General features: G+C 47.4%; 1 pseudogene; it reads right to left on the minus strand.

Moving 5' to 3' along the window:
• LOC119951530 overlaps positions 1-21335 on the minus strand; it is a 38766-nt pseudogene extending 17431 nt beyond the window's left edge.
• Positions 21336-21708: the final 373 nt, after the last annotated feature.

Consider the following 21708-nt stretch of genomic DNA (forward strand, 5'->3'; position numbering starts at 1 on the left):
TACTAAACAATATTTATAACACTGTGCTTTTGGCAATTCGATAAAATCAAGCTGTATACAAGCAAAAGGATCATCTGGCAAGGGGGTGGTTCCCGGAGGGCATTTAATACCTTTACTCTTATTATGTTTCATGCAAATGACGCATCGATCCAGCCGCGTTTGTGCTGCTGTATTCAAATCTGGGTGCCACCAAGTTTTTAGGAGTAGCTGTACCACTCCCTCCTTGCCAAGATGGGTACAAGAATGCAAATAATCAACAAGTAACGGCAATAAAGAATTCGGAATACAAACATGACCAACTGGAGTCAGCCAGAGGTCTCGTGTCAAGGAGTGCGAACACCTCATTGACTTCCATAGTGTTCACTCAGAATCAGAGGCGTCCCTCTGCAAATTTTGAACTTCAGCTATCTCTGGCATGCCCTTCGTCCTTAATGCAGGTACCTGGTTTAGAGCCTGATTAGCCCCACTGGGAACAATTAAAGAGGTTGATGAAGCTGCAGCTTTAGCAGCTGAATCAGAACGGGCATTTCCTAATTGAACAGGAGTGTCACCCTTCGTGTGCGCAATGCATTTAATAACTGGCAATTGACGGGGAAGCTGAATAGCATCGAGGAGATTTTTAACCCAAAGTGCATTTTGAATGGGAGTTCCCACAGAGGTGAGAAAACCTCGCTGTTGCCAGAGGCGGCCGAAATCATGGGGTCATGCCAAAGGCATATCTAGAATCAGTGTAAACATTAGTACTTTTGTCTGTGGCTAAAATACATGCTCGAGTAAGGGCGACTAGCTCGGCTTTTTGTGCAGAGGCAGGGGTCTGGAAGGCTGCTGCTTCCTGCACGTCAGTGTCGGTTACCACAGCATATCCCGACTGTGGGACGGGAAATGGGGAAATGGAAGAACTGCCATCAACATAAAAAATTAGATCTGGATTATCAATAGGCCTGTCTGTTAAATCCGGGCGAGGTGTGGAAAGGAAGTGATTCCGAAGTAAACAATCGTGTGGTGGGTCCCCAAGGTTATCGGGGGGCTGTTCGAGGAACACAGCAGGATTTAAGGTTGAACAATAATGAAAAGAGAGGTAGGGGTTTTGCAATAGTGAAATCTCATAGCGGCTCAATCGCGCTTGAGTCAGATGCTGGGTTTGCTGAGACGTTAGGAGAGCCACGATAGAGTGTGAAGTATGCACTTGTACTGTTTGTTGAAGGGTTAGATTAGAGGCTGCCTGGACTAACAAATGGACAGCAGTAAGAATTTGGGTGAAAAGGTCTGTCATACATAGGTCGTCCTAGTGCTGGGGCGATAGCCAGGGCGTTTTTCAGGGTAATAAAAGATTGCTTTGCTGAATCAGGTAGTTCAAACTTAAGAGGAGCATTTTGAAAGGAGTACGGAGTTAATTCTTTAGTATATACAGTAACATTCGGAATCCATTGTCTGCAAAAGTTCACTAATCATAAAAAGGCTCGCATCTGCTTGGGCAATGTAGGAAATGGGGTCTGCAATATAGGAGTAATGCGTTCCTGAGTAAGGGAGCGATCAGTAGCACTAATTAGGACATCCAAAAATTTGACCTGTCGTTGGCCTTTATGAACTTTAGCGGGCGGGATCACATATCCCCATGAATGGAGACGGATGAGCAGGTAAAAGGTGTCACGTTGGTTAGCGATGAAATCAGGGCTGGCAAGGAGTAAGTCATCAACATACTGAATGATGGTGGAGCCACCAGGAGGTGCTAATGTCGCTAACTGGGGGTGCAATGCCTGTGAGAAAAGGGTTGGAGAATGAATGAAACCATGTGGAAGTCGAGTCCAAGTGTATTGCGTCTTCTTAAATGTAAAGGCAAACAAATACTGTGATTCAGGGGCGAGGGGTATCGCAAAAAAGGCATGTTGCAAATCAACAAGGGTAAAAATAGTCGCGTCCGGTGGGACATTGCTAAGGATTGTCGCTGGATTTGGGACAATGGGATGTAAGGGTTCAACTATCTGATTAATAAGCCGGAGGTCTTGGACTAAACGCTATTCGGATGGTCTTCCTATCTTAGGAAGTGGAAGAATCGGGGTGTTACAGGGCGATTGGCATGGTATCAGAATTCCCTGTTGAAGGAACGATTGAACAATGACCGAGACTCTTTTTTCAGCCTCGGGACGCAAAGGGTACTGTGAAATAGAGGGTAAGGGCATATCAGGTTTGATTCTAATAACAACAGGAGGGACATTAGTGAGACCAACTTCGTGTTTGGAGGCTGCCCATAAATCTGTGGGTAGTTCAGAAGCTGTAGATTGGGTTGAATGATGATGGTGCAGTGTGCCAATGTGGACAAATGGGCGTTTAAAATATTCTAAAGTGCCTGCGGGTAGGGTTTGACTATCATTAAGGAAAGGATCAGCTTGTCCTCGTAGTGCAGCTGCCAGAAATCCCAAGGACTTGGCACTGTAGCCTTCGTTGACAGAAAGGGTCACGTGGGGTGACACAAGTCTCAACTGACGCCATAGGCTGTGGGGTAAATCGACAAGAAAGGCAGACCCTTCTTTTGTCTTAGTAAATGCTCTCCAAATCGGGCGAGGTTACTGTATGATCGTAGCAAAGAGTGACATGTGGATTGGGAATATCTAAGGGAGGTGAAAAATGTGAGGGATCAAAATCAATCGATCACCACTGTGGAGTAGTGAATAGGGGAAAGTTTCGAAGCTGGGCCTGCGGGATAGGTGATATGGTAATGCGGTTATCAAGGCTTGGGTCACTATATTCTCTCATCTGGACTCTATTGGGTGTTTTAAACAGTGGTACTCAGGGTTAACGTTAGCTGCCAGCATGGAACACAGAGCAATCAGGCGCAGGCACAGAAGTTATTAAATTCTGCAGCTGGTGACCTCGTATTTGAGACAGTTCTATAAACATACCATTATCAATGCACTTGTATTACCGCTCCGAATTTGCAGCGTCTGTCTGCCTAATATGGTCAGGTGTCGCTAGTTGAGGTACATCCTTCCTGGGAGAAGACTATGACTGGGACATATTTCAGTCAATTTTCAATGTTTGCTATTTACCCGGTTTTTTTTTTGGAAAGAGACATTACTGGATGTTTATTATTTCTTTTTATTTCAAATGAACTGAACCACCGCCGAGTCTATCTGGACAGCCTGAAACGATCTGAAGTTATTTTAGACAAGAATCCATTGTTAAGTTCCTAACCGTAATCTTGTTTTGACTTTGCTCCCCTTTTTTTTCATTTTGGGAGATTTGGCATCCTCAGATATTCTTGAACAAAAACTAAAGGAGTGTTTTAGCAACTTTCTAATCAAGGTGGATAGCCTAACTTGGTTCTTTTCCATATGTAAGAAGTCTTACAACACCAGGTTAAAGTCCAACAGGTTTGTTTCAAACACGAGCTTTCGGAGCACGGCTCCTTCTTCAGGTGAATGGAAAGGCTTGTTCCAGAAATGTTTATATAGACACAGTCAGAGATGCCCCGGAATGCGAGCACCTGCAGGCAATCAAATCATCAAAGATGCAGAGAGAGAGGTAACTCCAGGTTAAAGAGGTGTGAATTGTCCCAAGCCAGTTCAGTCGGTAGGCCTCTGCAAGTCCAGGCTTGTTGGTGGGGGCCGAATGTAATGCGACATGAATCCCAGATCCCGGTTGAGTCCGCATTCATGCGTGCGGAACTTAGCTATAAGTTTTTGCTCAGCAATTTTGCGTTGTCGCGTCTCCTGAAGGCCTCCTTGTAGAATGCTGACCCGGAGATCAGAGGCTGAATGTCCTTGACTGCTGAAGTGTTCCCCAACTGGAAGGGAACAGTCCTGCCTGTTGATAGTCGCACGATGCCCGTTTATTCGTTGTCGCAGTGTCTGCATGGTCTCGCCAATGTACCACGCTTCGGGACATCCTTTCCTGCAGCGTATAAGGTAGACTACATTGGTCGAGTCGCACGAGTATGCGCCGCGTACCTGGTGGGTGGTGTTTCCACGTGTAATGGTGGTGTCCATGTCGATGATCTGGCATGTCTTGCAGAGATTACCCTGGCAGGGTTTTGTGGTGTTGTGGTTGCTGTTCTGAAGGCTGGGTAATTTGCTGCAAACAATGGTTTGTTTGAGGTTGCGCGGTTGTTTGAAGGCCAGTAGTGGGGGTGTGGGGATGACCTTGGCAAGATGTCCATCCTCGCTGATGATGTGTTGGAGGCTGCGAAGAAGATGTCGTAGTTTCTCCGCCCCAGGAAAGTACTGGACGACGAAGGGTACTCTGTCAGTGGTGTCCCGTGTTTGTCTTCTGAGGAGGTCGGTGCGGTTTTTTGCTGTGGCGCGGTGGAACTGTCGATCAATGAGTCGAGCGCCATATCCCGTTCGTACGAGGGCATCTTTCAGCATCTGTAGGTGTCTGTTGCGCTCCTCCTTGTCTGAGAAGATCCTGTGTATACGGAGGGCTTGTCCATAGGGGATGGCTTCTTTAATGTGTTTCGGGTGAAAGCTGGAGAAGTGGAGCATCGTGAGATTATCTGTGGGCTTGCGGTAAAGCGAGGTGCTGAGGTGACCGTCCTTGATGGAGACGAGTGTGTCCAAGAATGGAACTGAATTTGGAGAATAGTCCATGGTGAGTTTGATGGTGGGATGGAACTTATTGATGTCATCGTGTAGTCGTTTCAGTGATGTCTCGCCGTGGGTCCAAAGGAAAAAAATGTCATCGATGTATCTGGTGTATAGCATCGGTTGAAAGTCCTGTGTGGTGAGGAAGTCCTGTTCAAACTTGTGCATGAAGATGTTGGCATATTGAGGTGCAAATTTGGTCCCCATGGCTGTTCCGTGCGTCTGGATGAAGAATTTGTTGTCGAAGGTGAAGACGTTGTGGTCTAGAATGAAACGGATGAGTTGCAGAATTGCGTCTGGAGATTGGCAGTTGTCGGTGTTGAGGACTGAGGCTGTTGCAGCAATGCCGTTGTCATGGGGGATGCTGGTGTAGAGTGCCGAGACATCCATTGTGACGAGGAATGTTCCTGGTTCAACTGGTCCATGGGTGCTGAGTTTCTGTAGGAAGTCCGTCGTGTCGCGACAGAAGCTGGGTGTACCTTGTACGATGGGTTTCAAGATGCCCTCGATGTGGCCAGAGAGGTTCTCACACAGGGTCCCATTGCCTGAAACGATAGGACGGCCTGGTGTGTTGGCCTTGTGTATTTTCGGGAGGCAGTAGAGATCTCCAATGCGGGGATTACGTGGGATGAGAGCACGTAGGGTGTTCTGAAGGTCTGGATCTAAGGTCTTGATCAGTCTGCTGAGTTGGCGGATGTGTTCCTTGGTTGGATCTGCGGGTAACTGCCTGTAGTGTTCCTGGTTGTCGAGTTGCCGGTATACTTCTTTGCAGTAGTCTGTTCTGTTCAGTATGACGGTGGCCCCTCCTTTGTCTGCTGGTTTGATGACGATGTTGCGGTTGGTCTTGAGAGTGCGGATGGCGTTGCGTTGTGCTTGGGTGACGTTTGAGGCTGCCTTGTGATTGCGAGTGATGAATCTGGCATTGACACGACTTCTGACGGCTTGAGCATACATGTCGAGTCTAGGGCAGCGGCCTTCCGGAGGGGTCCAATGTCAAGGACATTCAGCCTCTGATCTCCGGGTCAGCATTCTACAAGGAGGCCTTCAGGAGACGCGACAACGCAAAATTGCTGAGCAAAAACTTATAGCTAAGTTCCGCACGCATGAATGCGGACTCAACCGGGATCTGGGATTCATGTCGCATTACATTCGGCCCCCACCAACAAGCCTGGACTTGCAGAGGCCTACCGACTGAACTGGCTTGGGACAATTCACACCTCTTTAACCTGGAGTTACCTCTCTCTCTGCATCTTTGATGATTTGATTGCCTGCAGGTGCTCGCATTCCGGGGCATCTCTGACTGTGTCTATATAAGCATTTCTGGAACAAGCCTTTCCATTCACCTGAAGAAGGAGCCGTGCTCCGAAAGCTCGTGTTTGAAACAAACCTGTTGGACTTTAACCTGGTGTTGTAAGACTTCTTACTGTGCTCACCCCAGTCCAACGCCGGCATCTCCACATCATGGCTACCATTGACACCGCAAACTGCCGGCTCAAAGTGGAGAGGATCTCCAGGAAGATCGCGCATATAGACACTGACATTCAGTTTCTACAAAGATGCAAAAAAGCAGACAAGATCCCGAAAGGACTACAGATCAAAAACCCACTCAAGTCGACTTACAACACAGACTACGCTGAAAGACTCTGCCACCACACCTCTGTCACACTCCTCAAACACCTCGTACACCAACTCTACAGCAGTCGACGCAACCTGGAAACCAAGAGAGAGGCCATATTCTCAACTTGCGCTCAGGACACAGCAGACCAGCTGCGGAACACCGCCAAACAGATGAGACAGCAATACTATGCCACCTACATGCACACCAAGAACAGGAAGCTTGAGAAACTTGGCATCACCACCAGCAGCAATCAAGCTTCTCCCGGTACAACAGTCGAAAACAATACAGGGAAATCCATTGTCAACTTGTCAGACTACACCCTTCAACCAGACGAAACGAAGTCCTCAGCAGAGGGCTCAATTTCTGCACCACCACCAAAATGGACCCCATCAGTCTCGCGGCAGATACGGAGGAATTCATCAGGCGAATGAGGCTCCGGGAATTCTTCCACAGACCCCAAGAGGCCGACAGCGAACCCAGGGACACGACCAATGAACCGGAACAGCAGACCGCGAGATCTGCAGTGCAGCAACCGAAAAGGAAAGAGTCAAATTGGACCCCTCCGGAAGGCCGCTGCCCTAGACTCGACATGTATGCTCAAGCCGTCAGAAGTCGTGTCAATGCCAGATTCATCACTCGCAATCACAAGGCAGCCTCAAACGTCACCCAAGCACAACGCAACGCCATCCGCACTCTCAAGACCAACCGCAACATCGTCATCAAACCAGCAGACAAAGGAGGGGCCACCGTCATACTGAACAGAACAGACTACTGCAAAGAAGTATACCGGCAACTCGACAACCAGGAACACTACAGGCAGTTACCCGCAGATCCAACCAAGGAACACATCCGCCAACTCAGCAGACTGATCAAGACCTTAGATCCAGACCTTCAGAACACCCTACGTGCTCTCATCCCACGTAATCCCCGCATTGGAGATCTCTACTGCCTCCCGAAAATACACAAGGCCAACACACCAGGCCGTCCTATCGTTTCAGGCAATGGGACCCTGTGTGAGAACCTCTCTGGCCACATCGAGGGCATCTTGAAACCCATCGTACAAGGTACACCCAGCTTCTGTCGCGACACGACGGACTTCCTACAGAAACTCAGCACCCATGGACCAGTTGAACCAGGAACATTCCTCGTCACAATGGATGTCTCGGCACTCTACACCAGCATCCCCCATGACAACGGCATTGCTGCAACAGCCTCAGTCCTCAACACCGACAACTGCCAATCTCCAGACGCAATTCTGCAACTCATCCGTTTCATTCTAGACCACAACGTCTTCACCTTCGACAACAAATTCTTCATCCAGACGCACGGAACAGCCATGGGGACCAAATTTGCACCTCAATATGCCAACATCTTCATGCACAAGTTTGAACAGGACTTCCTCACCACACAGGACTTTCAACCGATGCTATACACCAGATACATCGATGACATTTTTTTCCTTTGGACCCACGGCGAGACATCACTGAAACGACTACACGATGACATCAATAAGTTCCATCCCACCATCAAACTCACCATGGACTATTCTCCAAATTCAGTTCCATTCTTGGACACACTCGTCTCCATCAAGGACGGTCACCTCAGCACCTCGCTTTACCGCAAGCCCACAGATAATCTCACGATGCTCCACTTCTCCAGCTTTCACCCGAAACACATTAAAGAAGCCATCCCCTATGGACAAGCCCTCCGTATACACAGGATCTGCTCAGACAAGGAGGAGCGCAACAGACACCTACAGATGCTGAAAGATGCCCTCGTACGAACGGGATATGGCGCTCGACTCATTGATCGACAGTTCCACCGCGCCACAGCAAAAAACCGCACCGACCTCCTCAGAAGACAAACACGGGACACCACTGACAGAGTACCCTTCGTCGTCCAGTACTTTCCTGGGGCGGAGAAACTACGACATCTTCTTCGCAGCCTCCAACACATCATCAGCGAGGATGGACATCTTGCCAAGGTCATCCCCACACCCCCACTACTGGCCTTCAAACAACCGCGCAACCTCAAACAAACCATTGTTTGCAGCAAATTACCCAGCCTTCAGAACAGCAACCACAACACCACAAAACCCTGCCAGGGTAATCTCTGCAAGACATGCCAGATCATCGACATGGACACCACCATTACACGTGGAAACACTACCCACCAGGTACGCGGCGCATACTCGTGCGACTCGACCAATGTAGTCTACCTCATACGCTGCAGGAAAGGATGTCCCGAAGCGTGGTACATTGGCGAGACCATGCAGACACTGCGACAACGAATAAACGGGCATCGTGCGACTATCAACAGGCAGGACTGTTCCCTTCCAGTTGGGGAACACTTCAGCAGTCAAGGACATTCAGCCTCTGATCTCCGGGTCAGCATTCTACAAGGAGGCCTTCAGGAGACGCGACAACGCAAAATTGCTGAGCAAAAACTTATAGCTAAGTTCCGCACGCATGAATGCGGACTCAACCGGGATCTGGGATTCATGTCGCATTACATTCGGCCCCCACCAACAAGCCTGGACTTGCAGAGGCCTACCGACTGAACTGGCTTGGGACAATTCACACCTCTTTAACCTGGAGTTACCTCTCTCTCTGCATCTTTGATGATTTGATTGCCTGCAGGTGCTCGCATTCCGGGGCATCTCTGACTGTGTCTATATAAGCATTTCTGGAACAAGCCTTTCCATTCACCTGAAGAAGGAGCCGTGCTCCGAAAGCTCGTGTTTGAAACAAACCTGTTGGACTTTAACCTGGTGTTGTAAGACTTCTTACTGTGCTCACCCCAGTCCAACGCCGGCATCTCCACATCATGGCTTTTCCATATGCGCATTCCGTTTTCAAGACCTGTCAATTCTATACTCAATTTTAATTCTTTATCCTGCCAGCTGGCTAACAAGGAGGCATCCTTCAATTTTGGACAATATTCCCTCCATAGAGCAACTAACTTTTTAGCAGTTGACTCCCTATTATTTTCCTAAATCACTTGTTGAGCTTCTATTACTGTTGATAGGCCTTTAGTTGTTCACACAGCGTTTGCAGTACGCTGCCATTTAAAAAGTTGTATCTAAAGTTTTACCCATTGCCCACTTTGTCTGGTGCCAGATGGTCCTCCAATTACAATTTTAACAATTGATTAAGGAAATTACGTGTGTGATGTTTTATGTCAGGGTCCGCACGCTTTTTACCCTGTTTATGTGTTATTAAGCAGAGTTATCCGCATCTGCAGGAGATTATAATTTAAATCACGGAGTAATCGCGCTCCATGCAAACCAATTAACAGCTCGAAGGTGACACCGTAAAGATTCTATGCCACCCGCCTTACAAAGTTAACGGGAACCTTTTATCGCGAAGGTTTCAGGTAATAACAAAGACCATGTTGGCATCGATATCTCTTTACCTCTTTCAAATCATCACAGCTTGAAACATAATTTTTAAAGTCAAAGTCTGAAAAATGAAATATGAATTCTTTCCCTCTCTCTCTTATCTATCTCTCTCCCTCTCTACATAACTCTGTCTGTCTTCGGAACTCTTGTTGCTCTTTCTCTTTATCTGCCTACCTCTCCATCTCTGCCTCTCCCGGGCTCGCTCTCTTTCGCTCTCTCTAACAGTTCCTGTTTCTTGTCGCTGGCTCTCTCTCCTTCAATCTCTTCCTCTGTCTCTCTTTCTCTCTCTTGGATTCAGCCCTTGTCCTTGCGGACAAATTTTGAACAAAAATTTTTCATTCTCTTTCGAAAACTTTATCTGTGTTATTCCATTTAAGTCACTTTGCATTGATTAATTTTAGAGGTATTAGCTATTCTTTGAGAAGTATTTTTTCTTTGTCAATTCAGAAAAGACCAACTGTCTGTTGAAATGGTTAATGTTTCCTGCAGAATCTAAGGGGCGGAGAACTTGGCGTGATGCCATTTACGTCTTTTCACGCAATCTAAAAACTTATTCATATTTCAATTACTCTTATTTGTAAAGTTACTTTCTTTTAAACTGATATAGTGTGAACTGAACAACTTTGAAAACATTTTGGGAAGCTTGGGAACATTTGCAAGAGGAAATATGAATGTTTTGCCATTAGTTTAAAAACAATTCGAGTACGCATTTTGTTGTCCTTCAGAAGAACCACTTGTTATCATAATAAGTCCGGTACAACATTCCAAGCAGTAGTTAGTTCACATCATCTGATGTACTAAATTTCGTTCAAAAACAATGTTAAAATCCAGTCATTATTGCTAGCATGCTTCTAAATTGATAACTTATTAACTTCACTTCTATAATTTCCTTATTGTGGATCTTTTAATCAACATCTTTTAGTCAATTATCATGTCTTCCGTAGAGAAGGGTTGTTCGATATTTACGGCTTGCGTCTGTGACCGAGTGCGTGTCGCTAAGGGGGATACGTTAGCAGGAGTTTCATTGGTAATGGGATCAGAAGTGAGAGTCAGGACTTAGGACAGTGGAATTGCAAGATCGGGGAGCGCAAAATGAGGGTGGGGTCCAGGGTTTAAATCCTCCTCGTCTTCCGTATCGCTTGAATAGGGGAACATCGGCATGCCAGAGCAACTGGGAGGATCCTCCTTTCCTATAATCTTATTGGCCAGTCCTACTTTTCTGCCGGCAGGAGATTTGTTATTGCCAGATTGCTTTTTTTAGTGTTTTGATTGTTTTCTATCCCAAAGCTCACATTACAATTTTAAAGTCTCCCAATTTTTCGCTTTACCGTTCACACACTCATTAATATCTCTTTTGCGGGCTTTATCTCTCCAACTCATTGTGATTGTTCGTTGCGTTAAGTGGACTGTTTCTTTCCACTGTAAAATTAAACAATTTGAAACCGGCATTTTTTTTCCAGATTGCTTTTTTTTCCTGCATCAATGCTATTGTCAAAGTTCCAAGATCCCTGTGTTACCTAGTGGCCAGATATCGTTACCTAATTTATTGTTTAAAGCAGCGCTGCAGCCAATCTTCGAATATTACGTTCTTGAGAAGAGGTTTCTAAACACATGAAAAATAGAGGGGATTTGCCGCTAGTTTTGTCTAAAGTTTGTCGCATAATGTCAGTAAAATGTGCCCCAGGCAAAAAAACGCTCAAACAAAATTTCTGGTACCAAATCAAATTGGAGGGTCCTTGACCCCAAAAAATTACTGACAGGGTCCCTGACCCGAAAACATTACTGAGAGGGTCCCTGACCCCAAAACTTATTGACAGGGTCCCTGACCCCAAAACTTAATCAAAGGGTCCCTGACCCAAATTTATTGACAGCCTGTATAAATCTGATGCGGATGAAAAACGAGATCAACAAGGTCCCTGACCTGCGGCTAATTACACAAAAAAAATGTATTCACAGTCAAATTTAGATTCGAGAACCGTCACCTGTTTAGTTACTTCCGTCAGGGATGAGGGGTCGCAGCACAGATCCGAGAGAGAGAGAGACCAAGGTCAATCTTACCTTGTGCCGGCGTCTGTCTCTTTACTCCGGTCATGGCTTTGATCACTTTTTCTCAGTCCCTCATGGAAGCTCACTTCAGGATATTGGATTTTTTCTCGCAGCGCCAAATGTTGTATTTTATATTTTCCCCGCGTCTTGACTGTGATAGAGAAATTCAAACAGCATTCATTAGATAAGCAAAACTGAACTTTATTCACTAATTAGAACTGCTAGCAGAAATTGGCTGATACTTGGAAAGTCGGAAGGCAGTCAATTACAAACTGCGGAGTCCGTCCCAAGTCTGCGATAGTACAGAAAAGAAGGCGATTCTTATACATTATAGGATCAAGATAACATGAATACAGCTTGGTCAGGAATTTGATTGAAAGTAAAACATAAGTAATAATCGTTACAATGGCGTCACCTTCTGACCTTTAGGGGACTTGAGTTTCATATCATTATCTTGTCTTTGTTTTAAGAAAGGGAAGAAGTTGTTTACATACAGAAAGAGACAGTTGTTCAGCTTGTTATGTATAAAGACTACTTCTAGCTCCAAGCCTTATCTAGACTCTCAGAGTCACCCAGTTCCCAAGACATGCTGACCTCGGCTGTCTCTGTATTCTGGGCCTTAGGTTATATGAAAATCAGTTTAAATTCACTTGTACCAAGAAGACTTGACTAGTTTTCCCATCATGCCATTATTTGCTTCACACAATACTACAACAGGGGAGTGGCGCTAGCTGAGCAGCTCTTGCTGAGAGATGGCAGAGGCATGATGGGCCGAATGGCCACCTTCTGTGCTGTGAGCTTTCTGGGATTCTGTGCTGCAAATAGTGGGTTCGATGAACCATCAAGTTATGGAATGGGGAGAATTGAGAGTCCCTCAAGTGTTGCGCCTTCCTGTGTGGGCCAGCCTAGGTGTATAGTGATCAGAGAACATCCTTTTCCCCCTCCAACTGCAACTCTGTCCCCCACAAACCACGTGAATCACTTTGAACTTGAACAAAAGGGGCTTTGTGGCAGCAGGGAGACAAAATGCAAAGAGACCCAGCAGACGTGGCAGCAGAGTGGTGTTGATTTCATGCAATGAAATAGACATGCAGAGATGAATCAGTCGTGTTGGCGATGGTACGGAATGTCCAGCAGAGGCAGTGTAGGTGGAGCCAGCTGTCCAATCTGGGCCAGAGCGCCCAGTCTGTGATGCTTCTGATTAGATATTAAAAAGGCAGACTAAGACTGTGCAGTGCAGCAAGGCGATATTACTGGTTTCATACACCAGAGGCTCATGTTGCATCACTCCTATCTCTCCGCACTGCCTTTGACAAAGGACCTGTATCCCTCACCGGGTACCCCCGAGACTGTTGAATATCTCAGCCATTAAGAATTAATTGAAAGGAAGGCTGTGGGGCTCTTTGTCTTCGCAGACAAGCAGAATCCTGTCGGACAGCCTGGGATATGAAATGCAGATGGCTTTTGTATAGCTCTCTTTGAATTTGGTCTGTGTGGCCCACAATGTCGTTAGTGACCCTTCAGGGATAACGAGATGCAGATTTTCCCAGACCACTAGATAGCTCCTTTAGTTTGAGAGTCACAGACAGACAGATTCAGCCATTTTTGTGTCTTTGTGCAGTGACCATATCTCTATATATTTTATAGAAAGAATATCCAGGGTGAGATCTTAGTCCCTCAACATGTCACACGATCTTATCTAAACTCCACAGGGAGTGTCCATCTCACAAGCTTTGCTTATCTCTCCCTTTATCATCCCGATGATTCAGGCAGCACCTCAGATCTTAAACATGGTTTTCCTTGAAAAATAAAGGGTTCTGCGGCAAATGGTAAAAATATTACCAAGACAAAGGTATCAACTTATTCATCTCATCTACACTTCCGGAATCTCACTGGAATGTAGGTGGACACCAGATTGATACATTCCAGTTAACTACACCCAAGGTGAGTTATTCTGATTCCTTTACTGTCCAGGACAATCAAACACTCCCATCTGATCCCAGGTATTAACATATTTTGTTTGTTTATTCTTTGTCAATGTCAGGCTGGGGTTGTTCACCTTGGAACAGAGGGGGATGAGGGGAGATTTGATAGAGGTGGACAAGATTATGACAGGTTTAGATCAGGTGGATAAAGAAAAGCTGTTCCCATTCGCTGATGGGACAAGGATGAGGGAGGGACAGATTTCAGGATTTGGGTAAGTGTTTCAGGGGGGATGTGAGGGAGAATATTTTTACACAGCGAGTGGTAATGATCTGGAACTCACTGCCCACAAGGGTGGAGGAATTGGAGATAACGACCAATTTCAAAATGAAATTGATGGACACTGGAAGGAGATAAACTTGCAGGGGAACAGGGACATCGAGGGGGAATGGGACTGACTGGATTGTTTTAGACTCAAACTCAAGTTACTGAACAGACCTTTTTGAAGGTAACCTTGTGACACTGAACCCAAGTTTGTGCAGCTGTTCGACTTCTTCATCAAATATTTCACAAATTGAGCCAATCAGCTTGGAGTCCCTTCTCACTGCAAACTAAAACTTGCGTCACAACAGGATGTCCTGGAATAGCTGGTGCTCGAACCCCTTCCCGACCTTAACACCAGTTTTTTTTATTCTTAAAGCTGCATTACAATAAAGTTACCACGGTCCTAGATGACCATAGGCTGCTTTCCCCTTTGAGGAGGAGAGCTGACCGGTGGTGGTTTAACCAGGGTGGTAGAGAGGGATTTAAACTGACGTGTGGGGGAAGGGATGATGCAAGAGATGTGGTAAATCAAAGGGAATCAAGGAGGTAACGGAGCAGAGCAGTGATCTGGGTAATGATAGCCAGAGTGTGGCAGGAAGGGACAGAGAGAACTAACTATAGAGAGCACCAACAGATAAGACCAGAGAGTGGAAACATGGTTAAAAGACAGAGTTAAACACTCCGTATCTGAATGTGTGTAGCATTCGGAACAGAATTGACGTGGAAAGGACATTGTCTCTTGTGTGCGAGTCCAGGGCTAAGGGGCACTGTTTTTAAATTAAGGATCACCTCTCTAGGACAGAGATGATGATTATTTGTGTGACTTTGGAACTCTGCCTCAGGATTTGGAGATGGGGTGGCGGGGGTCACTGAATATTTTTAAGACAGAGGTTGATACATTCTTGTCAGGAAAAGGGATCAAATGGCAAACGGCATTCAGAAGGCATCCTGACAAACACATGAATAGGATGGGTATAGAACATACAGTGCAGGAGGCCATTCGGCGCATCGTGCACCTACCCACTTAAGCCCTCACTTCCACCCTATCCCCGTAACCCAATAACTCTTCCTAAACTTTTTGGTCACTAAGGGCAATTTATCATGGCCAATCCGCCTAACTTTCACGTCTTTGGACTGTGGGAGGAAACCGGAGCACCCGGAGGAAACCCGCGCAGACACGGGGAGAACGTGCAGACTCTGCACAGACGGTGACCCAAGCTGGAATCGAACCTGGGACCCTGGCGCTGTGAAGTCAGAGTGCTAACCACTGTGGTACCGTGCTGGTATAGCGGGATACGGCACAAGGAAGAGCCAAGGGTTATGGCCAAGGTTGGTATCATGATCGGTGCAGGCTTGGTGGGTCGATGGGCCTGTTCCTGTGCTGTATTGTTCTTTGTTATCGGGGTCGTTGATTTTGAAACGCAGACATATCAGCCATGATCTTATTTTTTTTTGAAGTATTTTTATTCATGTTTTTAACATTTACAAAACATTGCAACACAAAATAAAATAAATGCAGCACAAAACCCCAACCCTGCCTTTAACTCTGTCTTTTTACCATGTTTCCACTCTCTGGTCTTAACTGTTGGTGCTCTCTATAGCTAGTTCACTCTGTCCCTTCCTGCCAAACTGGCTATCATCATAGAATTTACAGTGCAGAAGGAGGCCATTCGGCCCATCGAGTCTGCACCGGCTCCTGGAAAGAGCACCCTACCCAAGGTTAACACCTCCACCCTATCCCCATAACCCAGTAACCCCACCCAACACTAAGGGCAATTTTGGACACTTAGGGCAATTTATCATGGCCAATCCACCTAACCTGCACATCTTTGGACTGTGGGAGGAAACTGGAGCACCCGGAGGAAACCCACGCACACACGGGGAGGACGTGCAACCTCTGCACAGACAGTGACCCAAGCCGGAATCGAACCTGGAGCTGTGAAGCAATTGTGCTATCCACAATGCTACCGTGCTGATCATCACCCAGATCACTGCAAATAGAAGATCACTACTTTCATCAGGATCCAACTGATGGACACCCAGCTCACCAAATACTTTGCTTCAGATTTTTTTTTGTTAGGAAGTGAGAATGCCGAGGCCAGACCTTGTTTCCTCCTTGGTGGGGATGGAACCCATGTCCACATCTCCACTTCATTCTTCCACTGGTCGTATGGCTCAGACTCCGAGAACATCGGCGAGTAATCAAGACACTGACAATTTCCACTTGCCTAAAGACATTTATCGCAGAAACTACTGGGATTGTGAGATTCTGTCTGAAATGTTATTTTCCTTTAGTTTTGAACATTCACCATTAGACGAGCATTCTGTGTTGCCATGATATAATCCTGACACCAAATAGAAAATGCTGGAAAATCTCAGCAGGTCTGGCAGCATCTGTAGGGAGAGAAAAGAGCCATGTTTCGAGTCCAGATGACCCTTTTTCAAAGCCGTGGTCATCTGGACTTGAAACATTAGCTCTTTTCTCTCCCTACAGATGCTGCCAGACCTGCTGAGATTTTCCAGCATTTTCTCTTTCGTTTCAGATTCCAGCATCCACAGTAATTTGCTTTTAGAATACTGGCAGCCTTACGGTGAAGGAAGAAACTGCAGCCAATCTTTACTTTGTATAGATTTATTTACAGAATGAAACATTACAGGTATATACCTCCTGGCCCCACTCCACCCCACGTCAGTAAGTGTGGCTTCATATGCTCTTTTATGGAAAACTGTAAATAAATAAAATAAACTCATAAAAGGGATTGACGACCCTGACAGGATACTGGAACAAAGAACAAAACATTAAAAGGAAACTCACAAATTTAAATGAAAATGTTATTCCTGGGGCTGATGATGGACTCCAGCCTCCACAATGCCCATTGGCCATAGGAGGCCTTAAGCCTTGCCGTGACCACCATGTGCTCCTCCTCCAGGGACACCCGGCTGCAAACATAGCCACAGAAGAGGGGCAATCAGATTACACGACCGCCTCGATCACTGACCTCCAGGTTAGTGGTTACTTTGGCCAGGAGCAGATTTCTAAGGAGTGCCTCCTCCATCCTCACACCCCCTCTGCGCCCCGTGTGTGTACCTTTGTGCTCTTTTTCAGCAAAACAGAACAATTAACACAAAGGACAAACAAACTGCTGGATAAGTTAATAAAAGAAAAGGTGGGGTGCTTTTTTACAGCAACACCAACTAAAAGCATAAATCCCAAAGAACGTAACAGCGCAGTACAGGCCCTTCGGCCCTCGATGATGCACCAAGCTGTGAAACCAATCTAAAGCCCATCAGTTTCTCTTTCGTTTCAGATTCCAGCATCCACAGTAATTTGCTTTTAGAATACTGACAGCCTTACGGTGAAGGAAGAAACTGCAGCCAATCTTTACTTTGTATAGATTTATTTACAGAATGAAACGTTACATTCTCTTACATTCACTATCCCCTTATCGTCCATATGTTTATCCAATGACCATTTAAATGCCCTTAATTTTGGCGAGTCCACTACTGCTGCAGGCAGGACATTCCACAGCCTTACGACTCTGAGTAAAGAACCTACCTCTGACATCTGTCCTATATCTATCTTCCCTCAATTTAAAGCTATGTCCCCTCGTGCTGGCCTTCACCATCCAAAATGACCAAATGGGGGGGGGGGTTAGACATAGAACATACAGTGCAGAAGGAGGCCATTCGGCCCATCAAGTCTGCACCGACCCACTTAAGCCCTCACTTCCACCCTATCCCCGTAACCCAATAACCCCTTCTAACCTTTTTGGTCCCTGAGGGCAATTTATCATGGCCAATCCACCTAACCTGCACGTCTTTGGACTGTGGGAGGAAACCGGAGCACCCGGAGGAAACCCACAGAGATGCGGGGAGTACGTGCAGACTCCACACAGGCAATGGTACAGCAGGGAATCGAACCTGGGACCCTAGTGCTGTGAAGCTACAGTGCTAACCACTGTGCTGCCGGGGATGGGGGTGATGATGCACCCCATGATGATGGGAGGGTTGGGGGGTGATGATGCACCCCAGCCCCCACAGTGCCCAACAGACAGGAATAGGCCTCCAACGTGCTGGTGGACACTGAATGCTCCCGGGACATCCATCCATGCCATCCATGAACATAGCCACGGTAGGGAGGCTAAGTCAGGTTGGACAACCCTCTCGACTGCCAGCTGCCTGGACCAGTTACTGGCCAGCTTAGCCCTGTACAGCGGCCGGCTTACAAGGAGTTCCTCCCTCCTGATCCCTCCACCCCCATCATGCCGCACCTGGCAACTGGGTTTCGTTCTCTTTTCACAAACGACAAACCAATTAAATCAAATTCAACAAAGGGACAAATGAAAAGAGCCGTCGCTTAAAGGGGCACTGCATCAAATCGCAAAGGAAGCTTCAAACAACAGAATAAAATGTGACGAGAGGGCTCAATAAAACACCTCAATCCCCACGGTGTCCACTGGGTTTGGGAAGTTTCAATGTAGCCGGCAGACATCTCGTGCTTCCCCTCCAAGGGCAGCCAGCTACGAATATAGTCACGGGGAAGGGGCAGAATGTTGTGCTGCCGACCCCCTCGATGACCCGCTGCCTGGACTTGTGCATGACAAGTTTGGCCTGGCCCAAGAGCAAGATCATGAGGAGGTCCTCCTCCCTCCATGCACACAACCCCACCCCATTGCACACCAGGTGCCTGAAGATCAGGAAGTGAAAACAAAACTGGAGTAAAAGTTTTTTGAAATAACTGAGAAGGGGATGCAATCTATTACAACTTACACACACACAGGGTCCATAGACTCCCCAAGGCCGCAGCAGAACACAGGTATCTTGTGAAGTCCGTGAACCAATGCAACCTATGGTTGTACGGGACTGCTGCATGCAGTACCCTCCACTCCGGGTCCCCGATGCATATTCATGAGCTCACCTAGCCTGCCACAGAATGGTTATTACCATCTACCCTGGGGGGGGGGGGGGGGGGGGGGGGAGACCTGGAACCTTGCTCGAGGTTTGTGGTTTACGGGTTCAGTGACCTACATACACCGCAAGGCCACAGGAGGAACCAGATGGAGCATTTGCACAACTCCGAACCTCCCCATTAGGTAATTGGACCTCACATTATAGGAGGGGATACGAACTCTATAGAAAAAGCATTATATGTGCTCAAGAAACCAATCAATGCCCTCCATCTGTCGAGACTGAACCGCAATTGACACAATGTTTAGCACAGGGCTAAATCGCTGGCTTTGAAAGCATACCAAGGCAGGCCAGCAGCATGGTTCAATTCCCGTACCAGCCTCCCCGAACAGGCGCCGGAATGTGGCGACTAGGGGCTTTTCACAGTAACTTCATTGAAGCCGACTTGTGACAATAAGCGATTTTCATTTCATTTCATTTCACAATTAACATCCTGTCTGTGTGTGAAGGGTATCGATTCACTGTGACTGCCATGGTGTCTCAGAGGCTGGGTGACTCAGTGAATCCTTGCCCACACTCAGAGCAGGTGAATGGTCTCTCTCCTCTGTGTGCACTTCCCTGTGTTTCTGCAGGCTGGATGACTCAGTGAATACCTGTCCACAGTCAGAGCAGGTGAATGGCCTCTCCTTGGCGTGTATTCGTTGGTGCCTCCGAAGGTTGGATGAATGAGTGAATCCCTTTCCACACAAGGAGCAGGTGAACAACCTCGCCCCAGTGTGAACCCGCTGGTGTCTCCCGAGGCTGGAGACATCCGCAAATCTCTTCCCACACACAGAACAGGTGAACGGTCTCTCCCCAGTGTGAACTCGCTGGTGTGTCAGCAGATTGGTTGACCGAGTAAATCCCTTCCCACACACGGAGCAGGGAAACGGCCTCTCTCCGGTGTGGACTGCCTGGTGCCGCAGCAGGGTTGATAACTGAGTAAATGCTTTCCCACACACTGAGCAGGCGAATGGTCTCTCTCCAGTGTGAACTCGAACATGCGCCAGCAGGTTGGATGATTCACTGAATCCCGTCCCACACACAGAGCAGGTGAACGGCCTCTCCCCAGTGTGAACTCGCTGGTGTGTCTGCAAATGGGATGGCCGAGTGAATCCCTTCCCACATTGAGAGCAGGTGAATGGCTTTTCCCCAGTGTGAACTCGCTGGTGCTTCTGCAGGGCAGATGAATTACTGAATCCCTTCCCACATTCAGAGCAGCAGAACAGGTTCTCCATGGTGTGTATTCGCTGGTGTCGCCATAGGTTGGATGAAAGATTAAATCCCTTTCCACACACTGAGCAGATGAATGATCTCTCCCCAGTGTGAACTCGCTGGTGCCTCGCAAGGCTGGATGCATCCCCAAAACACTTCCCACACTCAGTACAGGTGAATGGCCTCTCCCCGGTGTGAACCCGCTGGTGAGTCCGCAGACAGGATGACCTTGTAAATCCCTTCCCACAATCAGCACAGGTGAATGGCCTCACTCCAGCATGAACCCGTTGGTGTGTCAGCAAACTGGATGATCTTGTAAATCCCTTCCCACACTCAGAGCAGGTGAACGGCCTCTCCACAGTGTGAACTGCCTGGTGTCGCAGCAGAGTTGGCAATTGAGTGAATCCCTTCCCACAGATGGAGCAGGTGACTGGCCCCTCTCCAGCATGGACTCGCTCGTGTGCCAGCAAGTTGGATGACTGAGTGAATCCCTTCCCACATTCAGAGCAGGTGAACGGCCTCTCCCCAGTGTGACTGCGTCGATGAGTTTCCAGCTCAGAAGGTGCTTTGAATCCTTTCCCACAGCCTCCACATTTCCACGGTTTCTCCATGGTGAGAGTGTCCTTGTCTCTCCAGGTTCTACAATCAGTTGAAGCCTCAACCACACACAGAACACATGTATAGTCTGTCCCCGTTGTGAATGGTGCAATGATTTTCAGGCGCTGAAACTGGTTAAAGCTCTTTCCACAGTCAGTGCCCTTGAACAGTCTTACTCAGGTGTCACAAGTCTTTAAGAGAGAGAGAGACCTTTCCAGAGTCTGCACCCTCCCTGGATTGACTTCCTTTCCCTTCAGTTGCTGTCAGTCCCCAATGTCCCCCCAGAATGAGATAAGAAATGGAAAGGGGGAAACATTGATTTGCTCCCAGATGTTGCCCAGAGGAGGAAGTTTCAGTCTGAACTGCAACGTCCGCTTTGTGAGGTCACAATGGAGCGCTGCCTGAATCAGCCAATAGGAATCACCCTGCTCCGCGGTGACGTCAACTTATTCCAGTGCGCAGTCCCGGCGCGCGGACACGAAAGACCCGCCGCCACCACCAGTTACCCTCCTCCTCCTCTTCCTCTTCCACCAAGGTTTCCAGGCAACCGGCTGACGGCTCCGGCCAGAGCGAGAAGCCGCTCGGTGACTTCTCCCCCCCGGCCCGGGACTGCGCAGGTCCAAGGGAGAGCGGACGCTGCGCTTGTGCGGAGGAGAACGCGCACCCTGACCTTCCTGCTGTTGTGTTCACAAATCAGAACAATTGGAAGACCGAAAGGACTCTGGTCCTCCAACCAATCAGAGCGCGGGCTTTGTGTAAATTAAGATGGAGCTTCACAGAGACTGAAACCTCCTCCTGTCTCCAACATCTGTGAGTAAAACACTTTCTTTTCTCCCCCTTTCCATTTCTTTTCTCATTCTCACCTTCAATTGTTCACTTGCAGCAACTGAAGGGAAAGGAAGTGAATCCAGGGAGGGTGCAGACTCTGGAAAGCTTGTCCCAGGTCTCTCTTCTCTCTTAATGACATTGACATCCTTTGTCCCCTCAGCTTGACACATTTATTTGTCTGGCTAAAAGGATGGTCTCTTTCCCAGTGTTCACAATTAATGGGCTGGTTT

The sequence above is a fragment of the Scyliorhinus canicula genome, chromosome 17 (assembly GCF_902713615.1).
Source record: "Scyliorhinus canicula chromosome 17, sScyCan1.1, whole genome shotgun sequence".
Classification (NCBI taxonomy): Eukaryota; Metazoa; Chordata; class Chondrichthyes; order Carcharhiniformes; family Scyliorhinidae; genus Scyliorhinus; species Scyliorhinus canicula.